Genomic DNA, 27,998 nt, shown 5'->3' on the forward strand with positions numbered 1-27,998 from the left:
GGGTTTTTTTATTAACTTTTTTTAACTTTTATTTAGTAAATATAAATTTCCAAAGTACAGTTTATGGATTACAATGGCTTTCCCCTCCCATAATTTCCCTCCCACTCGCACCCCTCCCATCTCCCGCTCCCTCTCCCATTCCATTCACATCAAGATTCATTTTCAATTCTCTTTATATACAGAAGATCGATTTAGTATATATTAAGTAAAGATTTCATCAGTTTGCACCCACACAGAAACACAATGTGTAAAGTACTGTTTCAGTACTAGTTATAACATTACTTCACATTGGACAACACATTAAGGACAGATCCCACATGAGAAGTAAGTACACAGTGACTCCTGTTGTTGACTTAACAATTTGACACTCTTGTTTATGGCGTCAGTAATCTCCCTAGGCTCCAGTCATGAGTTGCTAAGGCTATGGAAGCCTTTTGGGTTCGCCGACTTTGATCTTATTCCGACAAGGTCACAGTCAAAGTGGAAGTTCTCTCCTCCCTTCAGAGAAAGGTACCTCCTTCTTTGATGGCCCCGTTCTTTCCACTGGGATCTCACTCACAGAGATCTTTCATTTAGGTCTTCTTTATTTTTCCAGGGTGTCTTGGCTTTCCATGCCTAAAATACTCTCAGAGAACTTTTATTTATTTTATGTGTGTGTGTGTGAATGTCTCAGACAGAAAAAGGCTTGGGGCAGAGTAAGGAAGCATGTTTTTCTTTTCTTCATAACACAAGTCCAGAGCTTACTGGACTTCAAATGCCAAAACCCACTAGGGAAATTCTGCTGAACCTCTTACTTCATTAGTGTATTTCTACTCTGAGCTATCTTGACTATGAAAAGGAACCTCTGGAACTCTTGTGCAACTGTTGTGCTTAGGGATTTTTCTGCTGGAGACGGATGCAGATGTCAGGGATATTCTATTTGTCACAGAAAAATGAAAGGACACATGGTCTTCCTGCACTGACCATTCTCTAAAACAACAAGAGTTCTAGTAATGGAAACCCCATCCCATGTGGGCTTCAACAAAAGGATGAAATGGATACTAGTAAATGCATCATAAAAGTCAAGGGCTATTTAAAATCTAACTTAGAATTCAAAATGTTTCTGTATCTATTTTTTCCCCTAAGCACTACTGCTTATGAATCTCTTAGATTAAAGATCCAATAGAAAAGAATGATATCTTGTTTCTCAATAGTATCAGCAAGAGGGACCGGTGTAGTGACGGAGCAGGTAAAGCCACTGCCTTCAGCATTGGCATCCGGTATGGGCACCAGTTTGTGTCCCGGCTACTCTACTTCCTATCTAGCTCCCTCTGGTGTACCTGAAAAGTCAGCAGAAGGCAGCCAAGTCCTTGGGCTTCTGAACCACATGAGAGACCCAGAAGAAGCTCCTGGCTCTTGGCTCTAACTTGGCTCAGTCCTGGCCATTACAGTCATCTGGGGAATGAACCAGAGGATGGGAGATCTCTCTGTCTCTTCTTCTCTCTCCCTATAACTCTGACTTTCAAATAAATAAATGAATAAATATTTAAAAACAATATCAGCAAGAATTCTATCTCATCAGATCAGATAGGGTCACATGTTCATTCTTGAACCAGCTATTTAATCAGGTAACCGCAACACTTTTATCTGCAAGTCTGATCACAGCCTAATCAGCATCTGAAGCAGAGAGGCAAATTCACCTGAATCGTTTTGACTGAGACAAGAAAAGAGGCCATTACCTGAAGGACCCCGGGAGTGCTACATAGGTTCTCAAAGACAAAGGTTTGTAACTTATGCCCTGGACACACTTTGGGAAATACTGATTTTGGACAACTTGTTCATGGAAGGTTTTCTGCCAGATAGTGTTTGTGCCTCAGTACTCTCTTCTTTCTTCCTCTTCTCCTCAGACATTATCTTTCAGTCACAAGATCCTCACATGACAAACACTAACTGCATTACTAAATAAAATCACAATTCTCTTCCATAGATTTTCCTAAATATAGTACCATAGTGCATATCTAGGTCATGAAAAGGACAATAAATGTCCTAATTGTCCCAGGACTTCCCAGTTAAGCTGGAATAACTGAAAGGAAGACCACTTATTCTTTTCAAACAAATGCATAGCCAGAGAGGATCAGCTAGCCCTTAAAAGAACCTCATGTGCTTGACAAAATTATATTTTCCGCTTAAAGAAATACTCTGACTAAAGCCAGAAGAGAAACACACACAATCTTCCTCTGATCCTCTTAAACAGTTTGCACATTAAATATATTACTTATTTGATACTATTACAATCTACATTGGGAGCAAAGTGAGAGGTGCTATATTTTTATCTTCTCACTAGGAAGCATTTTATACAATGTAATCCTGAATATTAAAATTCAGGACACTACCGAACGAGCAGTTGTTTTGGTGACCATTTTCCAAGTTTCTTAGAGGATCATCTAAATTAAATCATAGTTTACATATTGCTTTTTGAAAAATGTTACTGCTGCAGAATAATACAAAACTCCTTATTATGTCTTTTAAAGATGAGTATAATTAACCTGTATTCATAAATATCTCTGTATTCTTTGTCTCCCCATTCAACTGATGTAGTTAATAAAAAGGTTATCATAATGCTGAGTGTGGAAGTAGATTTTTAAGGAAAAAGCAAAATTAAACATTGAATACTGATTGAATACTGGGTGTGACAGAAGCTACTTTGCTTGTAGTAACACATAATTTACAACATTAATTCTTATATTGCAACTGAGTAAACTGAACTTTAGACATTGAAAGCAAAGCAGAGTAAAATGATTTTTATTGTACATAAGCTGATTAAATGTGTGGATTGATTAGTCAATGGTATAAACTGTCCAAGTATGCAGTAGGTTAAATAGGGGAAAAAATAGATAATAAAAAGGTATTTAACACATCATAATGTGTCAAACAGGATACAAAATGATTTACATATAAAACTTTTTTAAAAATCAAACTGTGTTGTTAGCTCTAAGGTAATGTAGATAGTAAATCAGTAAAATAACTTGCTTATTAAGGCTTTAGTAAGTGTTCACAGTTGTTATTTTCATCTTAAAGATAAGGAAACAGGTTCCCACAAGTTATACAAATGGCCGGGGGATATAAAAGGCTACTAAGAGTCAAAATCTATTCTTTTTTTCCCCACAAACCTTTTATGTAAGGTATATAAACTTCATGCATTTCATAAATACAAGTTTAGGAACATGGTGATAGCGATTCTTCCCACTATACCTACCCTCCCACCTACACTCCCACCCTTCTTTCTCTTCCCTCTCCTATTCCAATTCTTATTTTTTTTACTAAGACCTATTTTCAATTAACTGTATACACAGAAGATTAATTTTATACCAATAAAGAGTTCAACTAATAGTATGAAAACAAGAACTGTATCTCAACAGCTTTTTTTTTTTTATTTCTCTTTTGATTTATTCTATGACCCACTGCTCATTCAGGAGTATGTTGTTCAGTCTCCATGTGTTTGCTTACGCTCTACAGATTCTTGAGTTGTTGACTTCCAGCTTCATTCCATTGTGGTCAGAGATGACGCATGGTATGATTTTGATTTTTTTGAATCTGCTGAGATTTGCTTTATGGCCTGGCCTGTGTCTATCCTATAGAAAGTTCCTTGCACTGGTGAAAAGAATGTGTACTCTGCAAATGTAGAATGAAAAGTCCTGTAGATATTCGTTAGGTTCTTTTGGTCTATTGTGTCAACTAACTGTTGTTTCCTTGCTGATTTTCTGTCTGTTTGACCTATTACTGAAAGTAGGGTACTAAAGTCCCCATTACCATTGTATTGGAGCCTATGTGTCACTTTAGATTCACTAACATTTCTTATAGATAGCCAGCTGCCCCATAATTAGATGTGTATACTTTTGTTACAGTCACATCTTCCTGTTGAATTGATATCTTAATCATTGCATAGTGCCCTTGTCTCTTTTAACAGTTTTTGTGTTAACATCTATTTTGTCTGGTATTAGGATGGCTACACCAGCTTTTTTTTTTTTTTTTTTTTTTTTTTTTTTTTTTTTTGGGGTTTCTGTTAGCATGGAATATATTTTTCCATCCTTTCACTTTCAGTCTGTGTCCCTCTTTGTTGGTGAAACGTGTTTCTTATAGGCAGCAAATAGATGTGTGTGTGTGTGTCTATTCAGCCAGTCTGTTTCTTTTAACTGGAGGATTGAGGCCATTTACATTCAAGGTGACTATTGATAAGTAACAACTTAGCCATGCTGTTTTTCCATAAATATATCTGTTGTTTATTTTTGCATTTTCTTTGTACTTTTACCAGGAGATTTTCTGCCTTCACCTTCTTTCATAGTGATGACCATGTTTCTGTTTCTGTGTGTAGCACACCCTTAAGCATCTTTTGTAAGGCTGGATGACTGGTTACAAATTCTTTTAATTTCTGTTTGTTATGGGAGGTCTTTGGTTACAAATTCTTTTAATTTCTGTTTGTTATGGAAGGTCTTTATTACACCCTTATTCATAAATTTGAGTTTTGCAGGGTATAGTATTCTGGGCTGACAGTTTTTTTTTTTTTCTCATAAGACTTGAAATATATCTCACCATTCTCTCCCAGCCTATAGGGTTTCTGATGAGATCAACTGTAAGTCTAATTGGAGATACTCTGAAAATAATCTGGTGTTTCTCCCATGCACATTTTATAATCGTTTCTTTATGTTTTACCATGGAGAGTTTGACTACAATGTGTCTTGGTGAAGATTTTATGGTCATGTCTATTGGGAGTTCTACGTGCTTCCTGTATTTGGACACCCCTTTCTTTCTGCAAATTAGGGAAGTTTTCTGTAATTATTTCACTAAAAAGTCCTTGTAATCCAATTTCTCTCTTTCCATGCCTTCAGGAACTCCTAAGATCCATGCCCATGTGGTGGGTCATTTGATAGTATTCCATAAATATCCAATACTGTTTTTTAGTTTTCTAATTTCTTCTTCTTCTTCCTCCTCCTCCTCCTCCTCTTCTTCTTCTGGTTTGACTATAAAATTTCTGGAGATAAGTCTTCTAACTTGGATATTCTTTCTTTTGCATTTTTATTTGATCTATTAAATTCTTCATTTCCAGTATTTCATTTTGATTTCACTTTAAAATCACAATTCCATGAGAAAAATTTTCATTCATGTCATGTATGGATTTCTTTCTTTTTTTTTTTTTTTTTTTTTGACAGGCAGAGTGGACAGTGAGAGAGAGAGACAGAGAGAAAGGTCTTTTGCCGTTGGTTCACCCTCCAATGGCCGCCAGGGCCAGCGCGCTGTGGCCGGCGCACCGCGCTGATCTGAAGCCAGGAGCCAGGAGCCAGGTGCTTCTCCTGGTCTCCCATGGGGTGCAGGGCCCAAGCACCTGGGCCATCCTCCACTGCACTCCCTGGCCACAGCAGAGAGCTGGACTGGAAGAGGGGCAACTGAGACAGAATCCGGCTCCCCAACCAGGACTAGAACCCGGTGTGCTGGCGCCGCAGGTGGAGGATTAGCCTATTGAGCCACGGCGTGGAACAAGCATTTTTCAAAAGAAACTCAAATGGCTAACAGACACAAGAAAAAATGTTCAGGATCACTAGCAAACAGGAAAATGCAAATAAAAACCACAATGAGGTTTCGCCTCATCCCAGTTAGATTGGCTCTCATTCAGAACTCAATAAACAATAAATGCTGGCAAGGTTGTGTGGAGAAAGGTACCCTCATCCACTGTGGGTTGGAATGTAAACTGGAGCAGCCATTGTGGAAAACAGTGTGGAGATATCTCAGAAAACTGGCTCCCGGCAGCAGACCCAGCACTTTGGCTCCCCAGGGCCGCAAGCAGCACTGCGGGGTGTGGGGCGGACCCAGGAGATGAAATGACAATGCCAACCCTCCAGAAAGCCATTGATCTGGTGACGAAAGCCACAGAGGAGGATAAAGCCAAGAATTACAAGGAGGCCCTACGGCTGTACCAGCATGCGGTGGAGTACTTCCTCCACGCCATCAAGTATGAGGCGCACAGCTACAAAGCCAAGGAGAGCATTCGAGCCAAGTGCGTGCAGTACCTAGACCAAGCCGAGAAGCTGAAGGATTACTTACGGAACAAGGAGAAGCACAGCAAGAAGCCAGTGAAAGAGAATCAGAGTGAAGGCAAGGGCAGTGATAGTGACAGTGAAGCGGATAACCCAGAAAAAAAGAAATTGCAGGAGCAGCTGATGGGTGCCGTTGTCATGGAGAAGCCAAACATACGGTGGGATGACGCGGCGGGGCTGGAAGGGGCCAAGGAGGCCCGCAAAGAAGCTGTCATTTTACCGATTAAATTCCCACATTTGTTCACAGGCAAGCGCACCCCCTGGCGAGGGATACTGCTCTTTGGACCTCCTGGCACAGGGAAATCCTATCTGGCCAAAGCTGTGGCCACGGAGGCCAACAACTCCACCTTCTTCTCTGTGTCCTCCTCAGATTTGATGTCAAAGTGGTTGGGGGAGAGCGAGAGGCTAGAGAAGAACCTGTTCGAGCTGGCCAGGCAGCACAAGCCTTCCATCATCTTCATCGATGAGGTGGATTCCCTCTGCGGCTCCCGAAATGAGAACGAGAGCGAGGCTGCCCGAAGGATCAAAACAGAGTTCTTGGTCCAGATGCAGGGGGTGGGCAATAACAATGATGGGACCCTGGTTCTATCCCCTGGGTATTGGATTCGGCCATTAGAAGGAGGTTTGAAAAACGAATCTACATTCCGTTGCCAGAGGAAGCTGCTCGTGCGCAGATGTTCCGGTTACATCTGGGGAGCACTCCCCACAGCCTCACAGATGCCGACATCCACGAGCTGGCCCGCAAGATGGAGGGCTATCCTGGGGCAGACATCAGCGTCATCGTGCGGGACTCCCTCATGCAGCCCGTCAGGAAAGTGCAGTCGGCAACACACTTCCAGAAGGTCTGTGGTCCTTCTCGCACCAACCCTGGCGTCATGATCGACGACCTCCTGACGCCAAGCTCACTGGGAGACCCCGGGGCCATGGAGATGACGTGGATGGATGTCCCTGGTGACAAACTCTTAGAGCCTGTGGTTTGCATGTCGGACATGCTCCTCTCTTTGGCCACCACTCGGCCCACGGTGAATACAGATGACCTCCTGAAAGTGAAGAAATTCTCAGAGGACTTCGGCCAGGAGAGCTAAAAGCTGCTTCATTAGGGTGATGAAGGTGGGAGATCGACTGGGGCACATCGATGGTTCTCTCTGCGTCAGTGGCCGGACAGGGCTCTGGGCTCGTCCTAAAGTCACTACAGCATCCCCTCTGCTGGCGTGCGTCCGGGAGCAGGAAGGAAGGGCCTCGCAGGGCCTGGCGGCCACAGAGACGCTCTGCTGCCCGTGTGCACACGGTGTACTCCGGCTCTCCCCCCTCTCCTCTCCTGGACGTTCACCAGTTCTTCTCCTGCTCAGCCTGCCCACACATCGTCTTTTTCTTTAACATTCTTTTGTTCCCCTAAATTAATGCTGCTTGAATTTCCGTCTTGTTTATAAATAAAATCACCTGGACACAACAAGGAGTGGGAGCAGCTGAGCTGTGGGTGGCACAGCAGAGACCCCAGACGGCTGCCAGGCCTCGCTGCCTTTGCTCCTCTTATGCCCAAGTTCGCCTCCTTGAAAACACACTGGCTGAAGGCCCTAGATCCCCAGGGCAAGCTTTGCCTGCAAAGACTGAGAGTAAGAAAAGCCATTCCCATCCACCCCATTCGCATCCGGGGCCCGTGTGTTCCTCGAAGCAGGAGGAGATGGCTTCTGTGAGCACAAAGCTGGCGCGGTCGGGTGTAGAGGCAAGTGGTGGGTGGTCTACACAGCTGCCTTTCCTCTGGGTGTGAGAATGCTGAACACCGCCACTGCCCTGCCCCGGGTCCCTCTCCTGGAAATGGTCTAATAAACCCACTTCCCTTCTTGAGTAAAAAAATAAGTAAAAAATAAAAATAAAAAATAAATAAATAAAAGAAAACTGAAAATAGATCCAGCATATGACCCAGCAATCTCACTCCTGGGAATTTACCCAAGGGAAACGAAATCAGCATATGAAAGAATTATCTGCACCCCCGTGTTCATTGCAGCTCAATTCACAATAGCTAATATATGGAATCAACCCAGATGTCCATAAAATGCTAAATGAAAAAAAGAACTTATGGCATATACACTATGGAATACTACTTGGTGATATAAGCCAGTCCCAAAAAGACAAATACCGTATGTTCTCCTGATCTGTGGTAACTAATAGAATCCCTAAAATGTAATGTGTTGGAATGAAATTAACATTTTGAGAGTCGGTGATTGTTTTCGGCCCTTACCTGTATTGTTGAGTAATAGTGCTTTTTCCCTCATACTATTCATTGAACACTTTACTTACTATAGGGTTAATATTATGAGTATAAAGTAAACTGAAAATAGATCTTTGTGAAATTAAGCATGGGAATAAAAGAGAGAGGAGGAAGAAAGGCGGGAGAGTGGGGAGGAGGGAGGTAGGGTGGGCAGGATCACTATGTTCCTATAGCTGTAGATATGAAATGCATGTAATATGTCTGTCTAAAAATTTTTTAAAAAAGAAAAAAGACATAAATCCCCAATTTGGGGGGAAAAGGACACAGAGTAAAAAAGAAACAGAAGCATGATATTAGAATTAGTTGCTGACCTTAGAGTGTTGCTTATATTCTGCAAGCATGTGGGATTCTCATTTTCTATCTCTGAACAAGCTAAATACTCATCAGCTAGAAGTTCCCTATGAATGTCTCACTTGCTAGACAAGGGTGAAGCTAAGAATTCCTCTTAAGCACTCTCAATTTCTCATTTCAGTCTTAACAATTGTACTAAATCACTCCTCTTTCCAAAGAAAAAGCAAGGTTGCAAATGAGAGACAAAGAGCATTATGCTTTCATAGTCTTCATCACATAGGAGAGACATTAGAAGAGGTAAGAAGCCTTCATCTAACAGCAGGCATAATTTCAACTTTGTTGTATGGAAAACCTTTCTATTAAATTCAACAAAAAAAGTGAATGGAAATGTGGGAAATGGATAGTTTTGCTAATGAATTTTACATAATGAATTGTGTACTAAATTTAAAATAATAAAGTTGAACTCTAAACCATATCAAACTAAAACTTCTACTTCAAATAGAATCAAAGGTGAAAGATTATTTGAAGGAATTTCAAGCAATTTTCAAAAATAAGAATAATTGGGACTGGCTCTGTGGCATATTGGGTAAAGCCACCTCTTGCAGGGCCAGCATCCCAGATGGGGGTGGGTTTGAGTCCCGGCTGCTCAACTTCTAATTCAGCTCTCTGCTCTGTCCTGGGAAGCAGTGGAAGATGGCCCAACTCCTTGGGTCCCTGCGCCCATATGGGAGACCCAGAAAAAGCTTCTGGCTCCTGCTTTTGTATTGGCTCATCTCAGGCCATTGTGGCTATTTAAGGATTGAACCAGCAGATAGAAGACCTCTCTCTCTCTCTCCCCCTCTCTCTGCCTCTGCCTCTCTGTAACTCTGTCTTTCAAACAAATAAAAAAATTTAAAAAGAATAACCATATTGTCTCCGTGGACGTTCTATCAACCTTGGAAAATTAGGGCTGAAAACCAGTGAGTTACTACGTGAATTATCTTATGTCAACTCAGTTCCTTGAATTTGAAGTTTCACTTAATTAGTACAGATCAGGGACATTGGCAGAATTTATCATGAGCCACTAATCAAAAATGTACAGAAAACTACATGGATCATGCATGGATAATCTACTACATTATCACTTTCAAAAGGACACATTCTGTTAATTAGTTAACTACTTGGTATGAAGGATAAAAGTCCCTTCTGTTTTTATTGTATTCACTCTGGTAATAAACAGAAATTTCCCGTACTTAATGTTTATTCACTCTCTGGCAAGTTTCCTACGTACCAAGAAATAGTTGCATTTAAGGTGCCAAAGATTTCCTGGCAGTAGAAGTCAAATACTTCCAGTAAAGATCTTATATAACAATATTTAGAGAAATTACACATCACTGGAGATGACTTTGATCATTTTATAGCTGGCATTGCCCTCAGATTACCTGGCCCAGACATCTGATTTTCCTGTAGCCCAGGTGCCTAGCGATTTATGCAAATGTACAAACTGAATCATTTATTTTATTCGTCTCTTTATTCAAGTCCATAATTTGTTACTCCAGTATTTGACATAATAATTTGTTAAATTAATGAATTCTTTCAGACTATAGAGGAGCTTAGTAACTTATCTTAAGATGTACTTTATCTACCCCAAGGAACAGAGGCAAACAATGTCACAAATTGAAACATAATCACACACTCTCCAAATCTGTCTCCCAATCTAATGTTTTACATAAATTAACATTTTCACTTTTTCTAATCCTACCAAAATAGACTCAGGCTTTTAGTATCTTCAGGCTCTGAACCAATCAAGGTCAGATTCCCCCATATACTATTCATTGCCCATTTCCTAATACAAGAATTGAAAAAATACTAACACAATATCACTTTCTCCTTGAACACGATAGAATCTGAAATGAGTTTTTAAAAGGGTATGGTTGCTTTTACTCAATAAATTACAGGTGCGGAAGAGTAGAAATTAGAATGTAAGTTAGGGGTCTACTGCCTTTGTGTGTTAAGAAGTGATACAGGTTGGTAGCAAAGAAGAAGCAGAGAAGTTAGAACATATAGATAGCATGTTGAATGTGAAGCTGACCCATTTTTCATACATGATAATGAAAAGAGAAATTATGAATGGTCTCCTGGTTTGGCTGTTGGATGACTGAATGGAAGGTAGAGTAATTTATTTAAGTGGAGAATATGGGAAAGGGTAGTCATAATTGGTTATAGAGGACACCAATATAAATAATTATAATATGAAAATAATAAATTCAAGGTACAAACTGAATAAAAAGTCAAGAAGGTAGAAAAGGTCAATGTTGAAAGTAAAAATGTGGGAGTAATCAGCATATAAATGGTATTTAAACACCTGGGACTAAATCACCAAGGGAGAGAATGTAGATAGAAAATGACATTTTAACACTTGATCTTTGGGTAGAGGAAGAGTCAGCAGTGGGACTCAGAAGGAAGCAGGCAAGAGAAGAAAACTGGGGGACATCTTCTTTTTTAATTATTTTTAGAGCAGTTTTAGCTTCATATCAAAATTGAGCAGAAATTATAGAGATTTACCACATACTCCCTAACTCCACAAATTCACAGCCTCCCTCATTATCAAGATCTCCCACCAGAATGATGAATTTGTCAAAATTGATGAGTATACACCAGCACATTGATATTACTAAAATCCATCATTTAAATTAGGGTTCACATTTGGTGTTTTATGTTCTGTGGGCTCTGACAAATGTATAGTGATATGTGTCCATCATTATAGTGTCATACAGAATACTTACTGTATTAATAAGGTGGCTGATTTTTTTGTGTATAACATTTCCTCTCTTGTAAGCGTTTTATTCTTTCCTATTTTTTTTTTTTTGCTTTTTTAAGAATTCTGGTACTTACAGAATGGTTGTCATTTTTTAAAGATGTATTTATTTATTTGAAAGGCCAATTACAGAGATGGCAGGAGACAGGAGGGAGAAAGGAAAAGAGAGGGAGAGGGAATCCATCTTCCATCCACTGTTCACTTCCCAGATGGCCACAATAACTGGGGCTGGGCCAGCCTGGAACTCCATCTAGGCTTCCCACGTGAGCGCAGGGGACCAAAGGTGTGGACCATCTTCTGATATTTTCCCAGATGCATTAGCAGGGAGCTGAATTAGAAGTGGAGTAGCTGGCACCTGAACAAGTGCCCATCTGGAATGCCAGCATTTCAGGCAGTAGCATAACTCACTATGCCAGTGCCCCTTTCCTGTATTTCTAATAATCATGTCATTGTTTTAAGTGATTTGCAGAGTAACTGAGAGTCAATGCCCTCAATGTAGCCTGCAGTTACTGCAAACTGCCAATACACAACACAGGGGTGGTGGCTTGAGAAATTGGGAGAAAATAGTATGATCATACTTTGTTCTTTCAGCCCAACTACAGACATATTGTCTATCAAAAAAAAAAAAAAACCAGCATATTAGCCTACAGGAAAATACATATCAAAACCACAATGAGATGTCACTCCAAACCTACTAGAATGGTTGTAATCAAAAGAAGAGATAACAACAGTGATGAGGATTTCAAAAAATGGAAACCTTCATAAGCTTCTAATGAGAATATTAAATGGTGTAGTCACTTTTGAAAATAGGCAGCTTTTCAAAAGGTCAAACATTAAGCAATCAGATGACTCATCACTTTCATTCCTAGCTATATACGCATGAGAAATGAAGAGATGCCTATGCAAAGACTTGCACATAAATGTCCCTAACAATATTTTCTGCAATTGCACAAAACTGGAAGGAAAAAACTAAGTGCCCACCAACTGATGAACAGATTCATAAGTGTGATATATCCATACAATGGGATGTTATTTTTTGCAGTGAAAGGAATGAAGTACTGACATGAGTATATGCTAAACAAAGGTGAACTTTGAAACTATTAAGCTCTGTGAAAGAAGCCTTTCACAGAGGACAATATATTGTATGAATCCATTTACATGAAACATCTGGATGTAGCAAATCAAAAGAATCCTAAAAGTAGGTTAATGAGTGTCTAATCAATGGGTGAGAAAGTGCACAGAAAATGAGAGTGATTGGTTTTGGGATTTCTTCTAAAGATTATAAAAGTGTTTAACATTTTATTGTGTGAGTTTGTACAACTACGTGAAAACATTATTGAATTGAATACTTCAATGAATATTACAGCACATTAATTATCTATTCATAAATCAATTACATTTTTCAAAAGCAAAGCCACTATTTTATGAAGGTAGAGTGTTTAAATGTGCTGATTATTACTGAGAATGAAAAATGCCTATTGTTTTCAGTAAAATAAGGTTAATTATGATGCGACAAAAGTTGGTAATGAGAGTCCAACTGGGATAGATAGAACTTGTGAGTTATGTGACAACAGTAACCATAGGCAACACTTTGGAGTAATTTACAATGAAAAAATCCAAAAAATGCAGAGAATTCAAGTTAAGATTGGATGTTGTGGTGAAGTTTGTTTTGTTTAAATTGAGTAATATTGTATCATGTTCTTATATACATTTGGATAATCCAAAAATTAAAAAATTGATAATCTTGGCAGGAGTAGTAATAGTAGCAATATTAAAGTGGCTAAGATGGCACAGAATATTGCATCCAATGAAAAAAGGAAGGTTCAAGGGTAAGCATTGAAATGCAGCAGTTCAAGTCATGGCTTGGGATACCTGCATTCCATTTTCAGAATGCCAGTTTTTTTTCCCCCAAAGAAATCTTTGAAATTTTTTACTCAGTATATACTGCCTTCCCAAGCACATTAGCAGAGAACTGGACCTGCAAGCAGAGTGGTGGCCAAGACTCAAATTTGCACACCATTGTGGGATGTTGGTGCTGCAAGTAGCAGCTTAACCTGCTGGCCATTCCACCAGTCAGGTTTTTGAATTCAAAAAATGAGGTAATCATGGTGCTGGCTATTCTCATCTTACAGGAGGATGACAGTTCAGAGTTGTAGTAGTGTTTAGGATTTTGTCAAGTCATGGACTGGCTATGCAGTTTATGGTGAAATGCCTGAGCAAAACAAAAAACTCATTGTAGACTAGAATTGTGAGAGCAAAGTTTAAGCAAAATAACCCCCAAATTTTTTTTGATCAATAAGCCTCTTGGCCATATTACACAGTCTAGCTGGTTTTCATCATGAGTACTAAAAATGTCAATTTTTATTTAAAATGCATAATATTCCAAATTTACATTTATGTGTAGGCATTTCCCCACTATATAATTAAAATTTTAATTTTTAAAAATATTTTTATTTTTTCCAAAAAGCTTTTATTTAATGAGTACAATTTTCATAGGTATAGCTTTCAGATTATAGTGATTCATCCCCCATAACCACCCTCTCACCTCCATTCCCATCCCACCACCTACTCCCTCTCCCATCTCATTCTTCATGGATTCATTTTTAACTAACTATATACAGAAGACCAACTCTATACAAAATAAGGATTTCAACAATTTGCATCCCCCCCACACAAAGTATAAAGTACTGTTTGAAATCAAGTTTTACATTTAATTCTCATACTACCCCTCATTAAGGACAGAGGTCCTACATGACGATTAGGTGCACAGTAACTCCTGTTGTTGATTTGACAATTAACACTCTTATTTATGACATCAGTGATCACCCAAGGCTCTTTCCTTGAGCTACCAAGGATATGGAAGCCTTTTGAGTACGTAGATTCCGTGAGTATTTAGACAGGGCCATAAGCAAAGTGGGAATTCTCTCCTCCCTTCAGAGAAAAGTACATCCTTCTTTGATGGTCCCTTCTTTCCACTGGAGCCTCACCCACAGAGATCCTTCCTGTAGAACATTTTTTTTTTTTCCATAGTGTCTTGGATTTCCATGCCTGAACAGCTCTAACAGGATTTCAGGCAGATCCAAATGCCGTAAGGGCTGATTCTGAGGTCAGAATGCTGTTTAGGGTGTTTGTCATTCTATGAGTCAACTGCGTAAAGTGCTTCCCATGTTGGAATATTCTCTTTTAATTCTATCTATTGTTATTAGCAGACACTTGGTCTTATTTATGTGATCCCTTTGACACTTAATCCTATTTATACGATCAGTTGCACCCTTCATATGATTACTTTAACGTGTAATATGGCATTAGTACCACCCAGCTTAATGGGATTTGGAGTCCCATGGCAAGATTTTAGCTTTACCCTTAGGGGTAAGTCCGTGGGAATGTGTGCTCAACTATATAGCTCCTCCCTTTCTTATTCCAACTCTTATTTTTTACTGGGAACTATTTTCAATTGACTTTATACACCTATGATTAATTCTATGTTAAGTAAAGAGTTCAACCAATGGTGTTAAGCAGAAAAAAATTAAATAATCAATTAATTAATTAATAATCTGTTCCTAGAAAGTCAAGACAAGGTTTTTAAAGTCATTACTTCTCATAGTGTCAATTTCACTTCTAGAGGTTTCATTTTTGGTGCTCTGTTAGTTGTTATAGATAGGGGGAACACATAATATTTTTTTCCCTTTGTTACTACTTATTTCACTATGTATGATGTTTTCCAGATTCATCCATTTTGTTGCAAATGACCGGATTTCATTTTTTTACATCTGTGTAGTATTCTATAGAGTATATGTCCCATAATTTCTTTATCCAATCTTCTGTTGACAGGCATTTAGGTTGATTCCATGTCTTAGCTATTGTGGATTGAACTGCAATAAACATGGAGGTGCAGATAACTCTTTTATTTGCTGATATCATTTCTTTGAGTAAATTCCAAGGAATGGATGCCTGGGTATTATGGTAGGACTATATTCAGATTTCTGAGGTGTCTCTAAACTGTCTTCCATAGTAATTTTACCAGTTTGCATTCCCATCAACAGTGGATTAGGGTACCTTTTTCCCCACATCCTCGCCAGCATTTGTTTTTTGTTGATTTCTGTATGAGAGCCATTCTAACTGGGATGAGGTAAAAGCTCATTGTGGTTTTGAGTTGCATTTCCCTGATGGCTAGTGATCATGAACAATTTTTCATGTGTCTTTTGGCCATTTGGATTTCTTCTTTTGAAAAAATGTCTGTTTAAGTCCTTGGCCCGTCTCTTAAATGGGTTGTTTGTTTTGTTGTTGTGGAGTTTCTTGATCTCTTTGTAGATTCTGGTTATTAATCTTTTATCAGTTGCATAGTTTGCAAATAATTTCTCCCATTCTGTCAGTTGCCTCTTCACTTTCCTGTTTCTTTTGCTGTACAGAAGCTTCTCAATTTGAAGTAATAAATTTGTTAACTTTGGCTTTGACTGCCTGTGCCTCTGGAGTCTTTTCCAAGAAGTTTTTTGCCTGTGTCAATGTCTTGCAGGTTTCTTCAATGTTCTCTAATAATTTGATAGTGTCAGGTGATAAATTTAGAGCTTTAATCCATGTTGAGTGAATTTTTTTGTGTAAGGTATAAGGCAGAGGTCTTGCTCCACATTTCTGTATATGGAAATCTAGTTTTCCCAGCACCATTTGTTGAAGAGACTATCCTTGCTCCAGGGATTGGTTTTAGCTCCTTGATCACATATAAGTTGGTTATATATGTTTGGATTGATTTCTGGTGTTTCTATTCTGTTCCATTGGTCTATCCATCTGTTTTTGTACAAGTAACAGGCTGTTTTGATTTTATAACTGCCCTGTAGTATGTATTGAAATCTGGTATTGTGATGCATCCAGTTTTGTTTTTGTTATATAAGATTGCTTTAGCTCTTCAAGGTCTCCTGTTCCTCCATATGAATTTCAGTATCATTTTTTCCTAGATCTGAGAAGAGTGTCTGGTATTTTGATCAGTATCATATTGAATCTGTAAATTACTTTTGGGAGAATGTACATTTTGATGATATTGATTCTTCCAATCCACGAACATTTTTGACATCCTTGGTTAAATTTATTCCAAGGTATCTTATTTTTTTGGTAGCTATTGTGAATAGTATTGGTCTTAGAAGTTCTTTCTCTGGGGCCAGTGCTGAGGCATACTGGGTTAAGCCACTGCCTCCAGTACCAGCATCCCATATGCACACTAGTTCAAGACCTTGCTGCTCCACTTTTGATCCAGCTCTCTGCTATGGCCTGGGAAATCAGTAGAAGGTGGCCCAAGTCTTTGGTCCCCTGTGCCCACGTGAGAGACCTGGAGGAGGCTCCTGGCTCCTGGCTTTGGATTGATGCAGCTCTGGCCATTGAGGTCATCTGGGGAGTGAACCATTGGTTGGAAGACCTCTCTCTCTGTCTCTGCCTCTCCTTCTCTCTGTGTGTAACTCTTTCAAATAAATAAATAAATCTTTAAAAAAAATAAAAGAAGTTATTTCTCAGCTGTAGCATTGTCTATGTATACAAAGTGGGGGAGAAAAAGAGAAAGAGAAAGAAGTCTTCCATCTGCTGTTTCAAAAATGTCCACAATAGCTGGTGCTGTCCAGAAGCCAGGAGTCCAGAACTCCATTGAGGCCTTCCACATGGGAAGCAAGAACTCAGTACTTGAATCATCATGATTGCCTCCCAAGCATATTAACAGGAAGTTGAATTGAAAGCAGAGGAGGAGGCAAGACTTGATCTTAGGCACCACAATATAGAATGTTGGTGTCCCAAGCCGCAGCTTAACCAGCTGTACCAAAATGTCTGCCCTCAAATCTTAGCTTCTATTGAAAACAATTGTAATTTGAGATATCCATATTGGAATAAAATTCAGTTTGAAAAATTTATGTTTTCTCCTCTTCCTGTATTCTCTTTTTTTCTATCTCTGGCTCTTCTTCTAATCTTAGGTTAATAATTACTTAGAGGCAATTTAAAATTTTTGATAAGCTTTTTCTTTAAAAACCTGAGTTTTCTCTTTGACACTGCTGATAAAATCACTTATATAAGGTGGAAATTTTATTTATATTGAGATATCAAAATAAAATAACATTCTTTATGAGCAAATAAATTCTGGAAAACATTTCTTTGTGCTTTTTGATAGTTCATGGCTATTTCTAACCAACTTCATTTGAAAAATCATGGATAATGTATACTGAACAATAGTTGGGAATAAGATTATATGAGTATATCTGAATGTAATATAAATCTAATTCTTGGGACTTGCATTTTGGCTCATTGGGTTAAGCCACTGCAGGCATCTCATATCAGAATGTCAGTTGGAGTGCTAGCTGCTCTGCTTCCAATTCAGTTTCTTGTTGATGTACCTGGTAAGCCAGTAGAAGATGACACAAATGCTTGGACACCTGCCACCCATATAGGAGACTTGGTTGAAGTTCCTTGCACCTTGCTTCAGCATGGCCCAGCCATGGCTGTTACAATCTTTTGGGGAATGAATCAGCAGATAGAAGGTCTCCCTCAATCTTTCTGTCACTCTGCCTTTCAAATAAATAAATATATGATTTTATTTTTAAAAAATATATTATATTTTTAGTGAATAACTTGAAACTATTCTGGAGTAGGGCAGAAAATAGAAGACTTAAAAAAACATAAATTCATGTCAAAATATTCTGACAGTTGACTGAGGAACTTTTTGAATGCCATCACCCACATTTACTTTCTTGATGCTAATCACAACTGCTTCATGGGCTGAATATTGAGAGTGCCATTATTTATAATTCAAAAATGGGATTGAGACTTAAGGGAGGGAAACAAAAAAAAATCATAACTTTATATTATTCATCTAGAATATAGTGGAACAGAATTGATCACTTAATTCGATTTATTTTTAAGTATTTTAAAAATTGTTATCCAAAAAATATTGCTCTTAATGGGATTAGAAAATTATCTGCCACTAATGTCAAAGAAGTTTGAGTAAAATTGCTTGTTTTCCTTTTTCAATGGTCTATGAGTAATTGTACTGATTTGTCCTATCCCATTCTATATTTCTCTATAAGATTCATGTTTTATATGTTCAGTGTTAAAATTATGACAGAATTATAAGGACATGAATGTTTGTACTGTGCTTCATTTTTCTCTTTTACCTTTATAAATTGTCATTTTAATTTTCCATATGCTTAATAAATATGAGTTTTATAATTCCAAGTCTTAGTCAAGTTAATTGCATATAAAATCAATTTAACAAATATTTACCAGATTCTTCTCTACACGGGTACATCAAGAATATCATTTTTAAAGCATTACACTCTAGTTAGAGAGAAAGACAATTGAAGATTAAACAAACTGACATATTATTCTTGATTGTGACATGCTCCATGAAATAATTAAGGTGGTGGAAGTCACCAGTGTATGTCACCAGATGTAAGGTAATAATAATAATAATAATAATAATAAAAGCCCTTTGAAAAGGGTAATAGTTGAGAAACCATTTAAATGATGAAGAATGGGTCATAAAAATGTCTTGATGAAAATAGTCTAGCCCAGGGAATAGCAAATGCCAAGTTTAGAGCTGATAATGAGCATGGCATGTTTACGAAACACCAAGGTGACTGGTTTGCCAAACCATTGTGATCAAAAGTTATAACGGTAGAAAATGAGGTGAAAGAGTTAGAAAAAAATCTGATCACATTGAGCATTGAGGGTAGTATTAAGGAGTTTGGATTTTGTTCTGCTTGTGACATGAAGCCATTGCATTTTTACTTGTGTTTTGAGCAGAGACGTGTTGAGATCTTGTTCTATAACCAGATCTGTAACTATAACTTCTGGATGGAAAATAGATTGTGGGAATTTGAAGGTAGAAAACACAGGAGACTATTAATCTATTGAGTATCCAAGACCCTGTAGCTTGAATTAGGATGATAACAGCAGCAGGGTGTGGTAAGAAGCAGATCCAAGGCAAACACAGAGAGGCTTGAACAGATAGGATTTTCTTAACAGTTGGGAGTGGGATATGAGTTAGAGTGAGCAGAAGTCAAGTGCAGCTCTGAGTGCATAGCTTGATGAGATAAATGAAAAGCAGGTTGTATTAGAAAAAAGGAAACATTTATCTCAAAACTATAAATTTCCCATTGAAAAGAAATTTGTTCAACAACTAGAAGTCAAGCTGTTTGGGGTATGCATTTAGTCAGCACACATTTTTCAGTACCTAAAGTGTCAGATCAAGTACTATGTTAGCACTTGACAGGCAGACATAAATAAAGCATAGCTTACCTCAATTTATATATAATTCATAAGTTAGGCTTAGACTGACATAACTTGCACAATATTGTGTCTAGCTCTGGCTTACATAAAAGACAGAAACAAAATCAGCATAACTTCAATTATCTGACATAACTTTTTATCATATCATAGCTGACCACTTATTTTCTGGATTTCTTTCCCAATAGCAAGACCAAAGAGAGTTATTTGGCTTCTAAAGAATTCCACCCTAGGCCTATAGAGGGACTCTTTTCTTTATACTTTATTGATTTGTACATTCTAGTGCCTAAGTCCCAACGTGGAAGGCAGGAATGGAAAATCACAAAAACAAAATGTTGTACACATTCTGATCTGTCTCTGTCCACGCTAATTGTCGACTCAGGTGGGAGGAGTGACACTCTATATAGTCCACTATATAGATCGGAGAAGTAGGTAGTAACAGAACACAGAGAACAGTGACAAACAAAGGAGTGACACTGTGGTTCAATCCAGTTTTAGAGACATGTTCTCTGTAACTCTCCAAGTATTTTTATTTTTTAATAGTTTTTTTTTAAACTAGATGCCAACATTAGAGAATTAGATTTTTCATCTTTCTCTTGAAATTCAGAAAGATCTGGCAACCTTGGAGATTAGATAGATATTTCTATAACAGCGCTGTCTGAGCAGATTAAATGCCGTGTCTATAAATGTAGTAGTTTGCCACATCTTAGACATTCACCATTGCCTCTCATTTTTTTAGATCAAATGTCGATTCTAAGTTGTAGAAATTGGATCTGAACCAATTGCTACTGTAATTCTGCCCCTCCAATCCATCCTGCCCATATCAACATCAATATGAATGATTTTTTGAAGTGTATATCGGATGTATCACTCTTCTGTTTACAGGTTCCAAAGATTTCACATTGTCCTTAAAATCGAAACTGAAGGCTTTCCCTAATTTTTAAAGCTAGAAGTATTCTATCACAAATATGCTACTGTGAATGTATTACTCATTGTTAGTAAAGGTTATATTTTGAACCTAACAAAACTTATTTTATGATCTGCTGCTGAAATAAAATAATTAAAGACTCATACAATGCTGATGTAAAATTACTTTCTATTTGGTATCTGTTAAACAACTTTAGTAATATGTTTTTAAAGGAACTGTAATTGGAATTTTTATCTTGTTTTAAATCATAATTTAAAATACATCAATGCAATCATTTGAAAAATCAAGTTATACAACAAACCATTTATTTTCTACTGAAATGAAGTTCTGGATATGGGAGACTGAATTTTTGGAATAGAAATTATCAACTTCCCAAACTGAACTATAATCCATTCCTTACTACTGTTATTGTTTTGAAAATAGTCTCGAACTGGAATCTTATGTTTTGAGTATTGCTGAAATTTCAACCACATGACTTCTACTAAAGATAATTAGTTAAACTGATATTTCCCAAAAAACAATTTCTTGGAAATGTCTTTGACTTTTATGGGAGCCAGAAAAGACAAAAAAGTTGAGAATGTCTTATTCATCTCTGTCAAAGTCAGAGCCCTAGAAAAGGGAGGATAGTTTTTCCTTCAAGCTGAGAAGTAATTATTTAGAGGAAGTAGTGGAAGAGGGGGATGGTAACAGCCTCATGATTAGTATTTTCCATCCATCTGCCACTTCCGCATGTCCATACAAGCTAAAGAAACAAAGGACCCTTGAATAGGTACATGTGGGCCGGCGCCGCGGCTCAACAGGCTAATCCTCCGCCTAGCGGCACTGGCACACCGGGTTGTAGTCCCGGTCGGGGCACCGGATTCTGTCCCGGTTGCCCCTCTTCCAGTCCAGCTCTCTGCTGTGGCCAGGGAGTACAGTGGAGGATGGCCCAAGTGCTTGGGCCCTGCGCCCCATGGGAGACCAGGAGGAAGCACCTGGCTCCTGCCATTGGATCAGCGCGGTGTGCGGGCCGCAGCACACCGGGCGTGGCAGCCATTGAAGGGTGAACCAACGGCAAAAGGAAGACCTTTCTCTCTGTCTCTCTGTCTCTCTCTCACTGTTCACTCTGCCTGTCAAAAAAAGAAAGAAAGAAAGAAAGAAAGAAAGAAAGAAAGAAAGAAAGAAAGAAAGAAAAGAAAAGAATAGGTACATGTGAAGAAAGGGAAAAAACTCAGGCTCCAAAGTGGGATGTCCAACTCATTCAATACAATTCAGTTAATTCCTTTTATGAGTAATAAAGACTCATATATATATGTTGTGCACTTAGAATCCATATATTTCCTTTACCCTGAAATGTGTTTGTACTATCTTCATCATAATAGTAAAAAAGCATTTATAGATTTTTATATTTCTCTCCTTATATTAATCATGATAATAACTTGAGTCATCATTTAAGTAAGAGTAAATAACCACCACTTACCATACAGGATAGTCGTGAGAATCAGATGAAAAGATGCGGGCAAAGGCATTCTGTTAATTACCTAGTTAGGAAAACGTTATTGGCCGGTGCCGTGGCTCACTAGGCTAATCCTCCTCCTGAGGCACTGGCACCCCAGGTTCTGGTCGTATTTGGGGCGCTGGATTCTGTCCCGGTTGCCCCTCTTCCAGGCCAGCTCTCTGCTGTGGCTCGGGAGTGCAGTGGAGGATGGCCCAAGTGTTTGGGCCCTGCACCCCATGGGAGACCAGGAGGAAGCACCTGCCTCCTGGCTTCGGATCAGCGCAGTGTGCCAGCCACAACACGCTGGCCATTGCAGCAACTTGGGGGGGTGAACCAATGTAAAAAGGAAGACCTTTCTCTCTGTCTCTCTCTCTCTCACTGTCTAACTCTGCCTGTCAAAAAGAAAATTATTATTCCATGTTGATTTTCAAAGATGCTTTAGAATAGTAATTAGGCATCCAATATAAACATTGCTTATCTATGATTATTTTATTTATTTTCATTGTTTTCATAAAACTCAAGTAGAATTATTTAAATTGCAATCATCTTGAAGAAAGAAGAAAGATGTTCTTTAAACACTATATTCTGAAGCAAAGTATGTCTAATGATACAGATGCATAATAAATGGTTTCCTCATAATAAATGTCCTTGGCTGCAATAGATCAATAACTAATGGCAGAATGCCTGAAATTCCTCCCCACATAAAATGCTATTGATGTAGATATCTTTTACTTATTCCTCATGTTTATGCATTCCAGTGAAATGCAGTTTTATAATTTTGCAACATCAAGGGTGAATTTAAGTAAAAGACTCAAGACTTTTGTGTCATCTAGGGTGTGTGTGGTGGTGGTGGTGGGGTGATATGTCTGTGTGTATTCAGGCAAACATACAACTTGACCTCCATATCCAAAGCTCTGGTCTGGACAAGGCCAGCCCCAAGCTTAAAGCTTTATCTAAGTCTCCCACATGGGTGGCAGGGGCCTAACCGCCAGGTTCATCCTCCACTGCTTTCCCAGGCCACCAGCAGGGAGCTGGATCACTCATGGAACAGCCAAGATACAAACCAGTGCCCTTGGAAGTGTGGGGAAAACCAATGACAGGCTTTTCCAAGTCTTGTTTGCCCATGTCTCCTTGTCTTGGTATAGAGTCCGCATGCATCAGGACCAGGATTCCATCCTGGGCTCACGCACTGGTAGCTGTATTACCTCCATTGTCTTCCAAATAAGTCTTAAGCTTTTCTGTGTATCTGTGCATTCAACCAACCATCGACTGAAAAAATATATATTTTTGTTACTTCTAATAATTTCAAACAGCAAAACTTGAATTTTCTATATAACAAACAGTATCCAGAATCTACATAAATGAATTGATCTTTAGGCCTTGAACTAAGTATTACAATCTAGAGAAAATTTTTTACTTAGTTTATTTGAAAGACTGAGATACAGAGACAGAATGAAACAGATTGAGATTCCCCATCTGCTGCTTCACTCCACAAATTCTCACACAGTCGTGGCTTGCTGGACCAGGCCGAAGCCGGGAACCAGGAACTTGACCCAGGATCCCATTTGGATAGCAGAGAAACAATTACCTAAGCCATCACCTGCTGCCTCCCATAATGTACATTAGCAGGAAGCTGGAATCAGGAGCAAAGCCAATATTTGAACCCAGGCACTCTGATGTGGTATGTAGGTGTCCCAAGTTGGGTCTTAATGAGTAGGCCAAAAGCCCTCACCTAGAGATTATTTAAAGTATACCAGAGAATGTGCCTAGGATATATACAATATTATACCTTTAAAATATTTTTATTTGAAAAGCATAGTTAAGAGAGAAAGAAGAGAGAGAGAAAGTGTGCCATCCTCCATCTTTTGATTTACTCAATCTTCTGATTTACTCCTCAAATGTCTGCAAGATCTGGAATGGGGCCAGGCTGCAACCTGGAGCCAGGAACTCCATCTGAGTGTCCCACATGGGTACCAGGAACCCAAGTAGTTGGGGCATCATTACTGCTGCCAAGCATATTAGCAGGAAGCTGGATCAGAATTGGAGTCCTGACTGTATCCCAAGCACTCTGATATGGCGTTCGGGCATCCCAAGTAGTAGCTTTGCCTGCTGTGCCACAATGCCAGCCCCTTCACTATTTTATGTAAAGGAACTGAACATCTGTGAATTTTGATATCTACTCAAGATCCTGGGAACAATCCCCTACAGACACCAAGAGAAAACTGTACATATTTATGTATAAACTTTATTATGTGCATTTGAGACATACATGTTCTGGTTGTATAGAGAGAGAAAAAAATTTTCCAAGAACTGAGTATTTCTCTATGAGGTATATCATATGTGTGTCATAAGTAATACATACATAAAATATAATACATATGTATATAATTACCTTGTGATTCCTGAGAGATTTGGGGTTAAGGTCTAGAGAAACTATCAAGAAGGATGTTGGCATTGCAGGCAGCAGCACAATGCCAGCCCCCTATTTTTAAAGATTTATTTATTGGAAAGGCAAAGTGACAGAGAGGAGGCAGAAAAAGAGAGAGAGAGTGAGAGAGGGAGAGAGAGTGAAAGAGCAAGTGAGCTAAAGAGAGAGAGAGGAGCTCTCCATCCACTGGTTCACTCCATTTCACTCCACTGAAGTCAGGACTGGGTCAAGCAGAAACCAGGAGCCCAGAACTCAATTTCAGTTTCTGAAGTGAGAGACAAGGACCCGGGTGAGGCTAAGTCCTCTGTAGACAACAGTGACATTTCATCAGTAATTCCAGTTTGCATTTTGACTTAATTTGCCATCAGAATTCCCCGATATAAATGGAACTTCATGTGGTGATAAGGCAAAGGGGTAGATGTCAAAGGGCCCTGGGCCTAGTTACTCTGCCATTAACAGCTGTGTGTCTGGCAGTAAGCCATTTAACATCTATAGTACTCTTCATATTTCTCATGCTGAGAATTGAAGGTTGACTTCAAAAGGATCTCTAAATTCTGACATTTATAATCTCCAGTCAGATGATCTTATGGCTAGTTCTCTCTAGTTCTCAGTATACACAATTTCATTATGTTCCAAGATACTCAGCAAGAGTTCACCTGTTGTACAATTTGCCTTCCTGTTAATATATGTCTTTGAGACATCTTCAAATCCATAGCTTCTTCTGTGACTTAAGGGTGGGCAATGGATATTTGCCAATTCCCTGACATTGCGATTCATTTCTTCCTGAGGACAGGGTTTAGAAATTTTGTCAGATTTTCACTCGTGTGCAGAAAGTTTAGGATTTAGGTATCTAAACAGCCCAAACACGGAAGTTTTTAAAAAATGATTTTATCTTTTAAAATTTTGATTAGCTTTTTTTACTCACACAGTTTTGGGTGTATAGTATACTATTTCAACTCATATGCACAGCATAAACCAATCAAACCAAGCAAGTGTCCTTTCCATGTTTTTATCTCTTCTTTGTGTTGGAAGCCTACCAGGTCATCTCATCCAATTCTTTATAGATTATGTTGATACATATACATATATATATATGGTCCATTAATACATTTTATATATATATACTCACATATATGTAAACATATATACATATATACATACAGACACATGTACACACATTATATAGATTGTGAACTATAGCTATCTCACTGTTCTGTGGAACACTTTAATTTTTTTTTTTTGTCATGCAGAGTTAGACAGTGAGAGAGGGAGACAGAGAGTTATAGATAGTGAGAGAGACAGAGAGAAAGGTCTTTCTTCCATTGGTTCATTCCCCTAATGGCCACCACGGCTGGTGCTGCACTGATCTGAAGCCAGGAGCCGGATGCTTCCTCCAGATTTCCCATGCAGGTGCAGAGATCCAAGCACTTGGGCCATCCTCCACTGCCCTCCTGGGTCCATGGCAGAGAGCTGGACTGGAAGAGGAGCAACCTGGACTAGTACCTGGTGCCCCAGCCGGGACTAGAATCCGGGGTGCCGGCGCCGCAGGCAGAGGATTAGCCAAGTGAGCCATGGCTCCAGCCTCTAACTGTTTTGATACCCATTACACAACCTCCCTCTATCCTTATCTCTCCACCATTCACTGTGTAATGTCACAAAATCATCAATAGATAAAACATCTTTTCAGGGTTATGCATTTGGTGCAGTGGCCAGAATGTCTGGATTTGAGTCCCAGATACACTCTCAATTCCAGTTTTCTGCTAATGTGCACCGTGGGAGGCAACAGATGGGGGCTTGTATTGGTGAGTCCCTTTCATCCATGTGGGAAACACACAAGGAGTCCCTAAGAAATAGCCTCTGTCCCTTAGCCAGTGTGGGCACTTGGGGAAGTAATCAGCAGATGGGAATTATTTTTCTGTCTTCTGTCTCTTTCTCTGTCTCACTCTCTCAAATAAATAAATAAAAAATTTAAAACATATCTTTTTTTATAAAGATTTATTTATTTAATTGAAAATAAGAGTTACACAGAAAGAGGAGAGAGAGAGAGAGAGAGAGAGAGAGAGAGAGAGAGAGAGAGAAAGGTCTTCCATCCAATGGTTCACTCCCCAGTTGGCCGCAATGGCCGGAGCTGCACCAATCCAAAGCCAGGAGCCAGGAGCTTCTTGTGGGTTTCCCACAAAGGTGCAGGGGCCCAAGCACTTGGGCCATTTTCTACTGCTTTCCCAGGCCATATCAGAGAGCTGGATCAGAAGTGGGGCGGCCAGGATTCAAACCGGCATCCATATGGGATGTCAGCGTTTCTGGCCAGGGTGTTAACCCACTGGGCCACAGTGCTGGCCCCTGAAGAATATCTTTTCAAAATTTACTGTAGAACACTAGATTTAATGCAACAGAGTACAAAAGTGTGCTTAGCAGTACTTGAATTTCACATTTAAATACACCATTAAGAAACAACTATTTATTGAGGCTTGATATAATATAAAAAGACAGCAGCAAGTTTCACTAAAGTCTTTGAAAATATTTCCTCTTTTTCCAACTATGTGTCTTTGTGTGGCTTGATTTTAATTTTCAACTCAAGCAGCCTGTCAGAGGCAGATATGAAAATCTAGGTTATTGAAGAGGCAGATACAAAAAAAAATCTAGATTATTATAACTGTTTTATACATGTTAAGCCATAGTAAAGAGATTTGCAAAATAAAAACAATGAAGCTTTTCTAACTAAGTTGTTTCACTTTGGCATATATAGTTACATTTCCTAGTAATATAGTATCAATTTTGGTAACATGTAACAGACTTGTTGTTTTTTAAATTATCTAATATATACTTAAAACCTTTAATCAATTTTAGTTTCGAAGACAGTTCCTATCTATAGTTATAACCCTCATAAACACATTTTTGGGGGTCTTCATTACCTTTTAAGGTCTTTATAAGGTGCTGATAGTGTTTCTGGGTGCTTAATAATAAATTCATAATATTAATAAACCTGTGGGTTCTTGCCACAAATTCAGAGAAGAATTCTGCGTACTGGCACAAATAAATGAGGCAGCATGATAAGTTTTAAGCTTTTTATTCAATGAGAGAAATGCATAGGAGAGTGAGGGTGTTAGTCTAATCTAAGGGAGAAGGGAGAGTCTGGAAATTAAGTTGGAATCCATACCAAGCAGAAAGCAGGCCAAAAGCCACATGCAGCAAGCGTTTTGAGGAGCTATTAGCAGCTTATCACAGGTAGCAAAGCAGATGCAGAGAGAGAGAGAGAGATTTTGGGGCCCTCCTTGCCTTTTATACGCTTTTCAAAGGGGAGTGGTTACATGGTCTGGTGGGCAGGTGGGTGCCCAGGTGTGGTCGGGTAGGGAAGTGAGATCACACAGGGGGCATGGTGAAGGGTGTGGTCTCCAGCTTACAGACCTAATAGGCTTTGTTCTATCTGCCTGCCTATATCAATACCAAAATTTTTGATAATTGTAGCTGTCAATATTTGGTGTCAACA

The 27,998-nt window shown here is 38.9% G+C and overlaps 1 pseudogene; it reads left to right on the plus strand.

Moving 5' to 3' along the window:
* Positions 1-5,812: 5,812 nt before the first annotated feature.
* On the plus strand, positions 5,813-7,729 carry LOC100343960 (vacuolar protein sorting-associated protein 4A pseudogene; annotated as a pseudogene).
* The last annotated feature ends 20,269 nt before the right edge of the window (positions 7,730-27,998 follow it).

This window comes from Oryctolagus cuniculus, chromosome 6 (genome assembly GCF_964237555.1).
Source record: "Oryctolagus cuniculus chromosome 6, mOryCun1.1, whole genome shotgun sequence".
NCBI lineage: Eukaryota > Metazoa > Chordata > Mammalia > Lagomorpha > Leporidae > Oryctolagus > Oryctolagus cuniculus.